Raw genomic sequence first — 14,317 nt, 5'->3', positions numbered from 1 at the left:
GTGTTTTACAAGAAGACTTTTAATAAAAAATAGAAGTAAATAGAAATAAAGAAATCCCCCCTGTAAAATCAGGATGGTAGATATCTTACAGGGTAATTAGATTCAAAAACATAGAGAACCCCTCTAGGCAAAACCTTAAGTTACAAAAAAGATACACAGACAGAAATAGTTATTCTATTCAGCACAATTCTTTTCTCAGCCATTTAAAGAAATCATAATCTAACACATACCTAGCTAGATTACTTACTAAAAGTTCTAAGACTCCATTCCTGTTCTGTCCCTGGCCAAGACGACTACAGACAGACACAGACCCTTTGTTTCTCTCCCTCCTCCCAGCTTTTGAAAGTATCTTGTCTCCTCATTGGTCATTTTGGTCAGGTGCCAGCGAGGTTACCTTTAGCTTCTTAACCCTTTACAGGTGAGAGGAGCTTTCCCCTGGCCAGGAGGGATTTCAAAGGGGTTTACCCTTCCCTTTATATTTATGACAGTCTCTAAGGTGCCACAAGTACTCCTTTTCTTTTTTCATATTTCTAGTTTCAGATACAAGAATGATACATTTATACAGATAGGATGACCACACTCAGTAGATTATAAACTTTGTAATGATACCTTACAAGAGACCTTTTGCATGAAGCATATTCCAGTTACATTATATTCATGCTCATTAGCATATTTTCATAAAATTGTATAGGGTGCAACGTCACAGAAGCAACTAGGAGCAGAGCTTTTCTTCACCTGCTGCTCACAAACAGGGAAGAATTAGTAGGGGAAGCAAAAGTGGATGGGAACCTGGGAGGCAGTGACCATGAGATGGTCGAGTTCAGGATCCTGACACAGGGAAGAAAGGAGAGCAGCAGAATACGGACCCTGGACTTTAGAAAAGCAGACTTTGACTCACTCAGGGAACTGATGGGCAGGATCCCCTGGGAGAATAACATGAGAGGGAAAGGCGTCCAGGAGAGCTGGCTGTATTTTAAAGAATCCTTATTGAGGTTGCAGGAACAAACAATCCCAATGTGTAGAAAGAATAGTAAATATGGCAGGCGACCAGCTTGGCTTAACAGTGAAATCCTTGCTGATCTTAAACACAAAAAAGAAGCTTACAAGAAGTGGAAGATGGGACAAATGACCAGGGAGGAGTATAAAAATATTGCTCGGGCATGCAGCAGTGTAATCAGGAAGTCCAAAACACACTTGGAGTTGCAGTTAGCAAGGGATGTTAAGAGTAACAAGAAGGGTTTCTACAGGTATGTTAGCAACAAGAAGGTGGTCAAGGAAAGTGTGTTCCCCTTACTGAATGAGGGAGGCAACCTAGTGACAGGGGATGTGGAAAAAGCTAATGTACTCAATGCTTTTTTTGCCTCTGTCTTCACAAACAAGGTCAGCTCCCAGACTACTGCACTGGGCAGCACAGCATGGGGAGGAGGTGACCAGCCCTCTGTGGTAAAAGAACAGGTTAAGGACTATTTAGAAAAGCTGGACAAGCACAAGTCCATGGGGCCGGATCTAATGCATCCGAGGGTGCTAAAGGAGTTGGCGGATGTGATTGCAGAGCCATTGGCCATTATCTTTGAAAACTCGTGGCGATCGGGTGAGGTCCCGGATGGCTGGAAAAAGGCCAATGTAGTGCCCATCTTTAAAAAAGGGAAGGAGGAGGATCCTGGGAACTACAGGCCAGTCAGCCTCACCTCAGTCCCTGGAAAAATCATGGAGCAGGTCCTCAAGGAATCAATTTTGAAGAAATTGAGAGGCAAGTGATCAGGAACAGTCAGCATGGATTCACCAAGGGCAAATCATGCCTAACTAACCTAATTGCCTTCTATGATGAGATAACTGGCTCTGTGGATGAGGGGAAAGCAGCGGATGTGCTAATCCTTGACTTTAGCAAAGCTTTTGATACGGTCTCCCCCAGTATTCTTGCCAGCAAGTTAAAGAAGTATGGGCTGGATGAATGGACGATAAGGTGGATAGAAAGGTGGCTGGATCGTCGGGCTCAACGGGTAGTGATCAATGACTCCATGTCTAGCTGGCAGCCGGTATCAAGTGGAGTGCCCTAAGGGACGGTCCTGGGGCCGGTTTTGTTCAATATCTTCATGATCTGGAGGATGGCGTGGACTGCACCCTCAGCAAGTTTGCAGACGACACTAAACTGGGAGGAGTGGTAGATACGCTGGAGGGTAGGTGTCACGGAGTGTGGGGGAGTCCAGGCCCTGCACCCGTCTTCCTGGGATCCACTGAGACTCTCAGCCAGCCAGTAAAACAGAAGGTTTATTGGACAACAGGAACACAGTCCACAACAGAGCTTGTGGGTACAACCAGGACCCCTCAATCACGTCCTTCTGGGGGAGCAGGGAGCTTAGACCCCAGCCCTGGGGTTCCCTGTGTTCCTCCACCCAGCCCCAAACTGAAACTAAACCCACCCAGCAGGTTCCCTGCTGCAGCCTCTGTTCACATTCCTGGGCAGAGGTGTTACCTCCCCCTCCCCCTCCTGGCTCAGGTGACAGGCTCTCAGGTCTCCCATCCCCAGGGCACATTCCCAGGTCAACACTCCCCCCTCCCTGCTGAGTCACATCATCACAGTAGGGATAGGATACAGAGGGACCTAGACAAATTAGAGGATTGGGCCAAAAGAAATCTGATGAGGTTCAACAAGGACAAGTGCAGAGTCCTGCACTTAGGATGAAAGAATCTCATACACTGCTACAGACTAGGGACCGAATGGCTAGGCAGCAGTTCTACAGAAAAGGACCTAGGGGTTACAGTGGATGAGAAGCTGGATATGAGTCAACAGTGTGCCCTTGTTGCCAAGAAGGCTAACAGCATTTTGGGCTGTATAAGTAGGAGCATTGCCAGCAAATCAAGGGACGTGATCATTCCCCTCTATTTGGCATTGGTGAGGCCTCATCTGGAGTACTGTGTCCAGTTTTGGGCCCCACACTACAAGAAGGATTTGGAAAAATTGGAAAGAGTCCAGTGGAGGGCAACAAAAATGATTAGGGGGCTAGAGCACATGACTTATGAGGAGAGGCTGAGGGAACTGGGATTATTTAGTCTGCGGAAGAGAAGAATGAGGGGGGATTTGATAGCTGCTTTCAACTACCTGAAAGAGGCTTCCAAAGAGGATGGAGCTTGGCTGTTCTCAGTGGTAGCTGATGACAGAACAAGGAGTAATGGTCTCAAGTTGCAGTGTGGGAGGTTTAGGTTGGATATTAGGAAAAACTTTTTCACTAGGAGGGTGGTGAAGCACTGGAATGGGTTACCTAGGGAGGTGGTGGAATCTCCTTCCTTAGAGGTTTTTAAGGTCAGGCTTGACAAAGCCCTGGCTGGGATAATTTAGTTGGGATTGGTCCTACTTTGAGCAGGGGGTGGGACTAGATGACCTCCTGAGGTCCCTTCCAACCCTGATATTCTATGATTCTAAGGTAACATCCAGCACATCTTGCAGGGACTGTGTGAATTAAGTGGCTCATCAAGAAATACTTGGTTGACAATGGAGCATGGGAGACGCCCATCTACACTGAGTGGACTGTCATGTAAACGTGCTATCTGGAGTGTAGGTAATGGTTTCCTGCAATGACTGACGGAAATTGGGCATGAACATGAGACTCGTCCATGTGACTCCAAACTCCATCTTGTTGCTGTAATTTTCCACAGTAAGAACAATGGGATGCCCTTCACATGGCAAAAGCTATAAAAGGCCCTGGAAACACCTCCACTTTGTCTTCAATCCTGCTTCTTACCTCTGGAGGAATTTTGCTACAAACTGAAGCTCTGAACAATGGACTGAAGGACCCATCCAAGCTGTGGTTGTACTCCAGAGACTTTACTTAAGACATCAGTTTATTCCATCACTGCTACAAGCTGAAACCAAGAACTTTGCCATTACTGGATGTACTTGCTTCCTTTAACCAATTTTAACTCTCACCTTTCTTTTTCTCTTTTTATGAATAAACCTTTAGATTTTAGATACTAAAGGATTGGCACCAGTGTGATTTTTGGGTAAGATCTAAGTTATATATTGACCTGGGCATGTGGCTGGTCCTTTGGGATTAGAAGAACCTATTATTTGATGAGACCAGTTGTAAAGAATGACTCCTCTCTGAATCCAGTGTTTTTGGTCGTGATATAAGAACTGGAATGCCTGAGGAAACTGCCTTTATGTTTTCTTGTTATTCAGTCTGGTGAAACAGGAGTTTACTTTTGTGGCTGGTTTGGTATTGTGACGTTGCACCCCATAATGCTTTATAGAAATACGCTTATGAGTGTAAGTATGATACAAGTGGAATATGTTTTATGCTAGATATGCCATGTAACATATCTTTGCAAAGTTATGATCTACTGAATATATTCATCTTATTTGTAAGCATGTATCATTTTTATATCTGAAGTTATGAGCATTGGCTCTGTGCTTATATTTAAAGTGTTTGCTGTAGGAAGCACATGAGACAGATTTGGTCAACATAGTGTGAAGGGGTTATTCAAGTAATTGGGAGTACTTAAATAACAATGGACTTTGGGAGACGCCAATCCACATCTGAGCTTTCCTGGGAACATTCAAACTAACATGTAAACAATGGCGTTGGCCTGCAAAAAGCTGAATCATTCATAGACATGTGACTTGCCCAGGTGGCTAGAGACCACGTCTTGTGGCTGTGATGTTGCACAAGAGAAAGAATATAAAAGGCCCTGGAAACCCCTCCATTTTGTCTTTAGCTGTCTCAGAAGGTAGTCTCTCCACCCCAAAGAGATGCCTGAAAGAAACTGGAACAAAGGACAGTAATTGCATGGGTGAGAGTGATTGCTCGACCCAGACTAGGAGGAAGTCTAGTCTGTAAAAGAAACTTATTGGAACATCTCTGAAGGTGAGATTTACCAGCATTTAGTTTCCTACTGTATTAGGCTTAGACTTGCGTGTTTTATTTTATTTTGCTTGGTAACTTACTTCATTCTGTCTGTTATTACTTGGAACCACTTAAATCCTACTTTTTATATTTAATAAAATCACGTTTTGCGTATTAATTGACCTAGAGCACATAATTAATACCTGGGGGAGCAAACAGCTGTGCATCTCTCTCTATCAGTGTTATAGAGGGCGAACAATTTATGTGTTTACCCTGTATAAGCTTTATACAGAGTAAAACGGATTTATTTGGGGTTTGGATCCCATTGGGAACTGGGTATCTGGGTGTTGGAGACAGGAACACTTTCTAAGCTGTTTTCAGTTAAGTCTGCAGCTTTTGGGGGACGTGGTTCAGACCTGGGTCTGTGTTTGCAGCAGGCTAGCATGTCTGGCTCAACCAGGCAGGTTCTGAAGCCCCAAGCTGGCAGGGAAAATGGGCTCAGAAATAGCCACAGCACATCAGGTGGCCGTTCCCAAGGGGGTCTCTGTGACCCAACCCGTCACAGGTATATTTTATAAAAGAATAGCCACCAGCTTTGTGTTGTTTGCCCTATTTCTCAGCAATTTGTCCTGAATTTGGCATTCTCAGTTACGACCCACTAAGAGACGGTTACAGGTTTTTACAATTTCATACTCTAGATTGCTAAATTGCTTAAATGAGTCCGTTAAAGGCTGACTTTAGCGTGGACACATCATGTCCCATGCCACTTAACTTTTCTGGCAATATATCCATATCAATGGTGTTTAAAACACCTAGACCTCTACCAGCACTCCAAGTATGGATGCAGTTAGATCTCTTTTGGCCTTTGCACCCTCAGCGAGGATGGATTTAATCCACGCTTGCCATCCTTCTAACAGAGGTCCTATGAAGGGCATGCACCTACTTTCTGTTTTACTGATGTTTAACTGCAGTGACAGGGAAACTCGCTTCAGTGAGTATGTAGGCCCTACTAACACCATACGTTCTGCATTTTCTTTTACAACTACCGGGCCCACATAACCTAAAAGAGGCTTTGGTATTATTGTGACAGATTGCCTTCTATGAGCCCCAAATAGGCCTCTTATTTTCCAAAATGCCTGAGTCCTCTGGACTAACATTCACCTTGGTGGTACTGTAGCAAAAAACAAGACATCTGCTATTGTCATTTGAACAAAATGAGTTAACATTTCCTGACTCACAGGTATCTTTGTTTCTATTGTAACAAGTCATATTACCTATGTAGGTACAGGAAGGGGTGTGGAGTTTAACCTTTACTGCTTTAGTTTCCACTTGGCATGTACAAGGTCACACTTACTGTTAACACTCTCACAATTGATTGGGACGGAAGATCTGATTTTATTTTAGGCTCACACATATCTGGGAGTTTGGAACCTTTATAGCCTCAGAACAGGTGTTAAATCCAGGTCAGTATAGATCCATGTCGACGCCTCAGGTAGCTTTTGAAAGTGTACATCCGGTCGGCTCTTATGCTAGTGGCTCTTTTTAATGCGCCTGTCACATCGGCTACTGCTACTGGGGACGCAGTAGAAGTCTCTTGCTGCCATAACAATGCAGCTCCCGCACGCTATGTACATGTAGATGTCAAAATGGCCTTGCGCCTGATAATAAGGTGAAATTAGATCTTTGGGAGTTTTCAGAGAATTTTTATCTTGTACCTCCATATAACAAAAATAATGTTCTCCATCGCTTATCCATAACATATTACATACAGGTCAGCACAAATAAAACAGTTATCATAATTTATAACACATTTTGGAAGCAATATCAAGCTTACCTTGGTAAGTAGAGAGATGAAGCTGAGGATATATAACACTTTGGTGGCCAGTATTTTGACAGATGGGACTGGAACATGGCCCCTCACTGTCAAGATTGAAAAGAAGTTGGACAGTGTTCACATGAACGGTTTCAGAGTAGCAGCCGTGTTAGTCTGTATTCGCAAAAAGAAAAGGAGGACTTGTGGCACCTTTGAGACTAACCAATTTATTTGAGCATGTAGCTCACGACAGCTCATGCTCAAATAAATTGGTTAGTCTCTAAGGTGCCACAAGTCCTCCTTTTCCTTTTGTTCACATGAAGTATATCCAAAAGCAGATGCTCCACAGGATGCCGAAAGAGAGGGGGATGCTTATTCTACAGACCTGTGCTATCTAACAGTGAGGAAGCAATATGGTATTGAGCCTGTGCAAATTCATAACCATAAAACCAGGATGCGTGCAATTGTAGGAGTTGCAGTGCACAGAATCTTCAAGCACTGCCTGAGAGAGAAGCAAATTGAAGATTGCCCTGGGTGCGCCATAGATGCCCCCGGTCAGAGCAGTCACGGCTGTGCCAACTGGTCTGTAGATGAGGTGAACTGTAAAATTAAAGAAAATTAGTGGTAATTTGTGTATGGAGAGTGTTTTAAATATCCTCACCACGTTGGGATATGCACTACAGTGCCTCTGTTTAACCCAGGAACATTTATCTCCAAGGGCAGAGCTGGTGGACAAGGTGACAGAGGCAGAGGACCAAGATAGAGCATTAGATGAAATAATCAAACCAACAGAGAAATGCTGAATGTCTTCTTCATTCAACAAATTACAAAATCCTGCTGAGAAAAAACCCTAAAAGTTAGAGCGTGGTTTGGGAACAAAGCAGGGTGTGTTTTAAAAATAAAATAAAGATGCGTGTTTTAAATAAAATGTCAGTTGAAAATGATGGTATGAAGCATGTTTTTATGGAGCTCAAGGGGGGGTCGGGATGGCAGTGGGTGGATGTCAAAAGGGAAGACGGTTGCACCCATAGTATACTTGTAGTTAGGTTATGGGTTATCAACAACAACAAGAGGTATATGGATGGCCTGTTCCACTAACAAGGGCCCCCGGGTGCTTGTTCATGAGGGATATAGGCTGTTGGGGCATCTGGGCCATTGCAAAGCAGCCCCAGAACCCCTCTGAAATCATACCATCTTCCGCTTCAGCTGCACTTTTTCATTTCCCCCCAGGCCCGCTGCATTAGGACTTTAGTGATCATGACACTTCTGATTTCAGCAATGTCTCAGGTCTCTCATCTACCAGTTCATACTATTTAATGCTGTAAAACATCTAGGGTTACAGTTTGTATAAAAGTGTTATAAAATAAAAACAAACAAAAAATTCTAGGGTCCCTAGACAAGGTAATAATAAACAAAACTGTAATCGCTGCTTAGCAGGCATTGCTGCATCGCATCTCCAAGTATATAATCCCGCAATGGTTTTGTTAATCTTCTTCATTACTTCTGATAGTCCATTGGATGGGGGGAGATAATACCTCATAAAGTGAGAAAGTGTTTCTGAATGGCAAACGCTTGCCCGTGCTAAAGCATAACAACTAACAAAGAATGGCTGCCTACAAAACTGTTTCACTAAAAGAGATTTCAATCAGTTATCAATATTCCCCTAAAACTCAGGACAGCTCTCTTATCCCCATGTCATGTTCTCTGTGGCTTTTGTCTTTTTAATTCTTTTCTATTGTAAAACCCATCTCGTGTGAGGAGGGGTTTAACTATACCCTGGATGTTTAAAGCTTTCTTGACAGTTTTCAGGTACAGCGTTTTTTGTTTGGTTATCTTTTCGCATTCTGGGCAATTCATTTAGGCAAAACTTTCAAAAACAAACAAACAAACAAACACTATATTTTAAAGACCCCCTCTAACTGTTTAGGAGGACTTGTGGCACCTTAGAGACTAACCAATTTATTTGAGCACAAGCTTTCGTGCGCTACAGCTCACTTCATCGGATGCATACCGTGGAAAATACGGAAGATGTTTGTTTTTATACACACAAATCATGAAAAAATGGGTGTTTATCACTACAAAAGATTTTCTCTCCCCCCACCCCACTCTCCTGCTGGTAATAGCTTATGTAAAGTGGTCACTCTCCTTACAATGTGTATGATAATCAAGGTGGGCCATTTCCAGCACAAATCCAGGGTTTAACAAGAACGTCTGAGGAAGGGGGTGGGGGTGGTTAGGAAAACAAGGGGAAATAGGTTACCTTGCATAATGACTTAGCCACTCCCAGTCTCTATTCAAGCCTAAGTTAATTGTACCCAATTTGCAAATGAATTCCAATTCAGCAGTCTCTCGCTGGAGTCTGGATTTGAAGTTTTTTTGTTGTAATATTGCAACTTTCATGTCTGTAATCACGTGACCAGAGAGATTGAAGTGTTCTCCGACTGGTTTATGAATGTTATAATTCTTGACATCTGATTTGTGTCCATTTATTCTTTTACGTAGAGACTGTCCAGTTTGACCAATGTACATGGCAGAGGGGCATTGCTGGCACATGATGGCATATATCACATTGGTGGATGTGCAGGTGAACGAGCCTCTGATAGTGTGGCTGATGTTATTAGGCCCTGTGATGGTGTCCCCTGAATAGATATGTGGGCACAGTTGGCAACGGGCTTTGTTGCAAGGATAGGTTTCTGGGTTAGTGGTTCTGTTGTGTGGTATTGCCTACAGACAGCCCCCCAACCTGAAGTGAATACTCACCAGCAACCACATACCACACAACAGAACCACTAACTATCCTTTACATGAGGGTTTTGTAAATATTCCTATTCCCCAGCGTTAAGGAAAAGTTAATGGGTCTCAGCATGTGATTCGATACTTGATGCATAATAGTCTGTATGTAAGGTGAACTTTGTAACAAGGCTGTTGTGGTCGTAATTTGACCTTTTGAGGCAGTGGAGAAAAACATGCTATTGTAGATACATCCTGTGCTTGTGGTATGCACTAAGCAGGATCTGAACATGAGTATGAAGGCGACACACCGTTAGTGGAAGATAACGATCTGTAACATGACTAGATGTAAAGGATTGGGCACGAGGATGGGTCGTAATGAGTCAGTGTATATAAGAAAGGGTAAATCGGCATTTTGGGGTCCCCCCCCGGCTAGCGAGGGGGTACCACACTTAAGAGTTATTAAACTTGTCTCATTGAGAAATACTCTGCATTTTACTTGTCTGGTTAATGCGCCTCACCCTCAGAGCGAACTTTTACGTGACCTACGAGTGTAATTCGTAACACCAGGAACTTATTTCTTCACAGTTTACATTCCTGTAAACAGGGGTTGATCTTATTAGGTAAGTCATTTGGACTAAAATCTTTGTGTCGCAGAAATGATAATTGTTTGCTTATGGAATTTGAGTAAAGTTAGCATCTTTTTCAAATGTCAAAACATGCTTCCATTATTTTAAAAATTTGTGATAGTATCACTCTTAATCACTTTATTTAATTTTAAGCCTGTGCTTTTGCTGCAAATGTTAACAGCTTTTAAAAAAACATGCTGCTTCAAATAGGCCTCACTGCATGCTAAGTGATTTACTGAAACACGTATGTAAACTCCCCTCACTTGACAGTTTTCATAGTATACTCAATTGTTGTTTTGGTACTGTAAAACACTGTTTTTAAAAGGATAGGGTGTTTATCTGACATCTTCAGACAATGGGGGGGAGAGCTCTTGTTGTAAAATATATGGTTTTCCTTTTAAATTTTAAAAAAGTAGCCTTTTTTTTTGGTATAAGCTGCTTTCTTAGTGCCGTCCAGCATAACAATTTGCTAATAAAGCTTTATTCCGATCATACAGTTATTCAAGCCTTTTAAACGTTTATTCTAAATGCTGGGGATATGACATGCACCGCTACAGACTAGGGACCGAATGGCTCGGCAGCAGTTCTGCAGAAAAGGACCTAGGGGTGACAGTGGATGAGAAGCTGGATAGGAGTCAGCAGTGTGCCCTTGTTGCCAAGAAGGCCAATGGCATTTTGGGATGTATAAGTAGGGGCATTGCCAGCAGGTCGAGGGACGTGATCATTCCCCTCTATTCGACATTGGTGAGGCCTCATCTGGAGTACTGTGTCCAGTTTTGGGCCCCACACTACAAGAAGGATGTGGAAAAATTGGAAAGTGTCCAGCGGAGGGCAACAAAAATGATTAGGGGACTGAAACACATGACTTATGAGGAGAGGCTGAGGGAACTGGGGATATTTAGTCTTCAGAAGAGAAGAATGAGGGGGGATTTGATTGCTGCTTTCAACTACCTGAAAGGGGATTCCAAAGAGGATGGCTCTAGACTGTTCTCAGTGGTAGCAGATGACAGAGCAAGGAGTAATGGTCTCAAGTTGCAGTGGGGGAGGTTTAGGTTGGATATTAGGAAAAACTTTTTCACTAGGAGGGTGGTGAAACACTGGAATGCATTACCTAGGGAGGTGGTGGAATCTCCTTCCCTAGAAGTTTTTAAGGTGAGGTTTGACAAAGCCCTGGCTGGGATGATTTAGTTGGGATTCAGTCCTGCTTTGAGCAGGGGGTTGGACTAGATGACCTCCAGAGGTCCCTTCCAACCCTGATATTCTATGACATTCTCCCTTTACAAAGCTTACAGCTAAAGTCAATTTCCGGTAAACAAAATAAGGAAGTTTAATATAACTTACACAAGTGTCTTTCAATGTAATTTCACTCCTGATACAAAATTAAATAAAGAAATCTACATGCCTCTTCCCTTTAATTAATGTTTTAAAAGTTTGTTTGTCCTTGGTTTAGATTTAAAAAAAATTAGGAAAGAAAAGAGTGTGTGTGGTGAGGGAAACCAGCCTCCTTATCTCTGGTGGAAAAAAAAAAAAGTGCTAACTCTTTTACATTAGCTAGTTTTTCTTTTGTGTGTGTTTTGTATAAATCTAATGCCTTTAGGCAAAACTTTAAAAAGAAAGCTGGTGCATTTTTTATGAGGGTAGAACATCCTTTGTTAAAAGATGCATCTTTAGTTCAATGTTAGCAAAATAATTAAGAAAAGGGTTTGTTTCTTTAGGGTCAATGTTTATTTTACATCTTCAGACAGCAGGGGGTGGGGGACTCTTGCTGTAAAATATAAGGTTTTCCTTTTAAATTTAAACAAGTAGCCTCTCTCTCTCTTTTTTTTTTGTAGAAGCTGCTTTCTTTGTGTCGGCCAGTACAAAACCTGCTAATAAAGCTTTATTCCTATCATGCAGTTTTCAGTCCTTTTAAACTTTTATTTTAAATGCTGGGGATATGACATTCTTCCCTTTACAAAGCTTACATTAAAAGGACAGCTAAATTCAATTTCCAGTAAACAAAATAAGTAAGTGTAACCCTTCTGCCTGCCAGAGTTGGCAGCAACAAGGGCCGGGTTCAGGATCTAGGGTTTCCATTCCAATAACACGACGCAAAACCGGCTCGAGCCCCCACCCAGTGACCTGGGACAAATATATACCACCCCCGCCAGGTGCCTCCAAGAGGCAATACTTCCCCTCTCGCAAGCACAGAGTCTGAGTGTAGCAAAAGCCTTTTAATAACAGAGAGAAACCATGTGGCATTATGTTGGGGAAACACCACCAACAGGATTCATAACACAACCCATGAGCAAAATCCCACCCCAAGCAAATTGGGGCATGTCCTTTCCCTTTAGTTCTTGAGTCCAGCAACCCCAAATCACCCAAAGTCCCAAAAGTCCAACGACCCAAAAGTCTCTGTCCCTGGTCAGGGCAGCCTCAGAATTCAAAAGTTTATCTACAGAGTTTTACCGCCCAACCTGGGTGGAGTCTGGGGGGGGGGGGAAGGCGGGTTAAGAGGCACCTTACATGGTCCAAAGCTGATGGCCCCACCTCTCCATGGGGCTCCGCTCTGCCAGTAACTCCATGGGCTGCTCTAGGCATCCAACTGCTGTGCTCTACCAGCCGCTGTGCTCACTGTCCCACAAACTGCTCTGCTCCACGAGCCGCTCCGCTCGCCATCCCGCAAACTACTCTGCTCCCGCAGCCGCTCCGCTCGCTGTCCCGCAAACTGCTCCACCATATAGCTTCAGGCTCCCCCGCTGCTTAACACAACACTCAGTGATTTCAGCTCTTAGTAAGTTTAGCTCTTTTGTGATTTCAGCTTGTAGGAGGGGAGCCTCAGTGCTGGTGCACCATTAGCACAAAGTGAATTCAGCTCAGCAGCCTGTAACTAGACTCCTAATAGAATCAAAATTAGCTCTGATATTCCACAGTGGAGAGAGAAGGAAGGGCAATTAGCATGCAAAACCCTCACCAGGGGGACTATACCACCAAGTATTAATACCTATCCCCAGCCTCTCTCAATTCACAGAGTTTTGGAACCCATGTCCCTTGCCTAGCGAGTGCTACTAAGTTGATGGCGAGTCCCTCCATCATAACAAAAGGCCAAGTACAGTTCCACTGTCCTAGATTCCCATAATCAGGGTAATAACAATTTATTCTTCCTGCCCCAATAACAGAGACACTGGGGATCCCACAGCAGCCAAAGTGACCATTTGGGCAGCTATGGTCTCATTCTAGGCGGGGTGGGTGTGCCTATGCAAATGAGATCAGCCCCTGAAGTTCTTTTCCACAACTTGCCACACCTCACCACCAGATGTCAAGGTGGAGCTCATCCTGACACTGCTTACATCAGTTTGACATAACTTTTATTGTAAATGAGGGGATATACATTCAGTGGTGTTCATGTTATGTATAAATACTAAAACCTTTAGGCAAAACTTTAAAGATTGGGGCATTTGTTAAAACTTTAACAGCGTTTACAAAGTTAGGAAAGAAAAAAGTGGGTGTGGTGGGGAAAAACAGTCTCCTTATCTCTGGTTTAAAAAAAGCATTAACTCTTTCACCAGCATTAAAAAACAAAACAAAAACCTTGCTGCCCCGAATAGCTCCCACTGCCTACAAAACAACCTTTCAAAAGGACTTGTTATGTTACAGCTCATTCAAAAATGACCAGTGCTGTTTTTTCACTCTTAGCAAAAGAATTAAGAAAAGGGATTGTTTCTTCAGGGTCAGTGTTCCTCTTACATCTTCAGACAGTTAGAAGGGAGGGAGCTCTTGTTTTAAACTCTTGGTACGGTATGACTGGTACAGGACGACACATTCTAGGATGTAGCTGTAGAAGAGCTTTTGATTGGTCCGGCGCGTACAGGCCCCGGCTCTTCCTTTTCCCCAGAGGTGCTCAACCCACACTTTGCCTCGACGCCCCACCCCGCCCTCTCCCTGAGGCCCCTGCCTAGCTGCTGCTCTCCACACCCCCCAAACCCCTCCCCAAGCCACCAAAAGCTGTTTGGCAGTGGTGCTGCCCCTTGTCAGCTGTTGGGTGGCGGCGGCAGCTGATGAGCAGGGGTGGGGGACAGCTATGGGCGGGGGGTGCTGGCGTGCCCCCAGGGCTCACAGCCCCTGGAATTGGTAGCATTTCACTGCAGGCAGCTGCTCGGTAATCTGCTCCTCTCTCTCGCTTTCTCTGCCATATGCTGTCTTTTCTCCTCTCTTTGTCATGTGCTTATTAAAGTTTCTGTCAACCTAACAAAGAAATATTTAATTCAAAAATAACCCTTTTTAATTTCTCTTTCTATGCTTTAATTTTCCTCTCTTTATTTATT

The 14,317-nt window shown here is 43.5% G+C and overlaps 1 protein-coding gene across 1 annotated transcript in view; it reads left to right on the top strand.

Annotated features, from left to right (window-relative positions):
- Positions 1–9,970: 9,970 nt before the first annotated feature.
- Positions 9,971–14,317, top strand: part of LOC140908431 (interferon-induced very large GTPase 1) — a 45,998-nt gene continuing 41,651 nt past the window's right edge. Inside the window, 1 exon segment of the mRNA XM_073335505.2 lies at positions 9,971–10,007. The gene's annotated coding sequence lies outside the window, so the exon portion shown is untranslated.

The sequence above is a fragment of the Lepidochelys kempii genome, chromosome 3, assembly GCF_965140285.1.
Source record: "Lepidochelys kempii isolate rLepKem1 chromosome 3, rLepKem1.hap1, whole genome shotgun sequence".
Classification (NCBI taxonomy): domain Eukaryota; kingdom Metazoa; phylum Chordata; order Testudines; family Cheloniidae; genus Lepidochelys; species Lepidochelys kempii.
The sequence above is the reverse complement of the archived record's forward strand: the minus strand, read 5'-3'. Positions and strand labels throughout refer to the sequence as shown.